The sequence below is a fragment of the Manihot esculenta genome, chromosome 8, assembly GCF_001659605.2.
Source record: "Manihot esculenta cultivar AM560-2 chromosome 8, M.esculenta_v8, whole genome shotgun sequence".
NCBI lineage: Eukaryota > Viridiplantae > Streptophyta > Magnoliopsida > Malpighiales > Euphorbiaceae > Manihot > Manihot esculenta.
Genome location: NC_035168.2, coordinates 8111980 through 8113668, shown reverse-complemented (window position 1 = coordinate 8113668; position 1689 = coordinate 8111980). Strand labels below are relative to the sequence as shown.

The 1689-nt window shown below is 29.9% G+C and overlaps 1 long non-coding RNA gene across 1 annotated transcript; it reads left to right on the top strand.

The window, feature by feature from the left end:
• Positions 1–244: 244 nt before the first annotated feature.
• LOC122724411 lies at positions 245–1398 on the top strand. Its single transcript, XR_006351822.1, has 3 exons — positions 245–325; positions 503–596; positions 1092–1398. It is a non-coding gene; the product is annotated as an uncharacterized LOC122724411 (long non-coding RNA).
• Positions 1399–1689: the final 291 nt, after the last annotated feature.

The window sequence follows — 1689 nt, the reverse complement described above, 5'->3', positions numbered from 1 at the left end:
CACGCAGCAGCAGCTTGCTGCGTGGGCACGCAGCAGCTTGCTGCGTGTCCAGCAGCAGCTTGCTGCGTGGAATTAATTTTATTATTTAAATAAATGTATATTTAAATAAATAAATGTATATTTAAATAAATGCTGCGTTTAATTTATTATTTAAATAAATAAATTATTCATATATCACTGATTATAGATATTTATCATTTAAAATTTTGATATTTTTTAACATATCATGATTCATTTTCATTGGTCAGATATTTCAGTTGGAGATGAGTATCTGCCAATTGCAACTGCAAATGGAAGCATTCTGACTTGGTCTATATTAGGCAGTGTATATCCCATACAGTAGTTCTGATTATTTTATCTTCTTTGATTTATATTTTATTGAATGTTTTGGTTGTCCTAGTTTATACACGCACATGCACTCCCACTTATTTGTTATAAAAATGCTCATGGCTGGGTTATTTTGAAGTCAATTGATTTAAGCTTTTCGTTTACCTGATAGCAGGGGAGGATTTGGTAGAGGTCAGGGTCATTCTGGTGGAAATGAAACTGTTACTGGAAGGGCCTGTCCAAAAGGGCTTTATGGTATATTCTGCGAGGTATTTTTATTAATACCATCTTGTCAATTTCTCGTGGACCATTTGAATATTTTGAACATCTTATGATCTTATGCCTGTACAATTTCTAGGACCACTGGCCTTGATATATTATTATATTTATATCCTCATTCTGGTTGCCCTATATTGAGAATCCCATTTGTGTTGAAAAATTATTATGACCAAGGATATGTATTTGTACATCTCTATGCCCAAAAAAAATAATCAGTCAGGGTTCTTACTGTTTGTCGATTGCATTTTTAATGTTCCCTTGTTAGTGGATTAGTCAAAGATACTTTTTGGTTAATTGCTATAAATTGCAAAACAGGAATGCCCTGTTGGGACTTTCAAGAATGTTAATGGATCTGAAATTTATTTTTACTTATTATATAAATTTATTTTTATATATTTTTAAAGACTTATTATTTGATGTTTTATTATTATTTACAATTATTGTTAATTGAAATTTATATATAAATTTTTTTTTCATATGTCTAGAAGAGCAGTATTATCTTAGAGGTAGAGGGCATGGCCAGCAGCTCTCTATGAATGAAAGACATGAGGCAACAGAGATGCAAAAGGAAACACGAGAGCATACTCCACAAGCAAACATATTTTCATCATCACACAACTGTAGATTCTACTTCTCCATCAGATGTTTCAGCAAACTGATAGATTTGTTTTAAATTTTATGAATATTGTTAAGTATATGGATTTGTTCTAAACTTTCGATTTTGTAAACATTGTGAAGTATTTGTGTGTATGAATATGAATTATAATGATTATGAATGACTTTTAATTTATATTAAATTTATTTTTTAGTTGTAAACTATTTAGATTATAAGAATATTTAAATAAAATCAAAAAATATTTTATTGACGATAATGAATATTATTGAAAATATAAATAATATTATTAATATTATTGAATATTAATATTTCCGACGGAATTTTTCCGTCGCTAATTATTTGCGACGGATTAGAGACGGAATATGCATCACGTGAATTAGAAATTTCCGACAGATTTAGCGACGAACTAGTTCATCGCAAAAATTTCTGACCAAATTATCCGTCGGAAAAGCGGTCGCAAATTTATC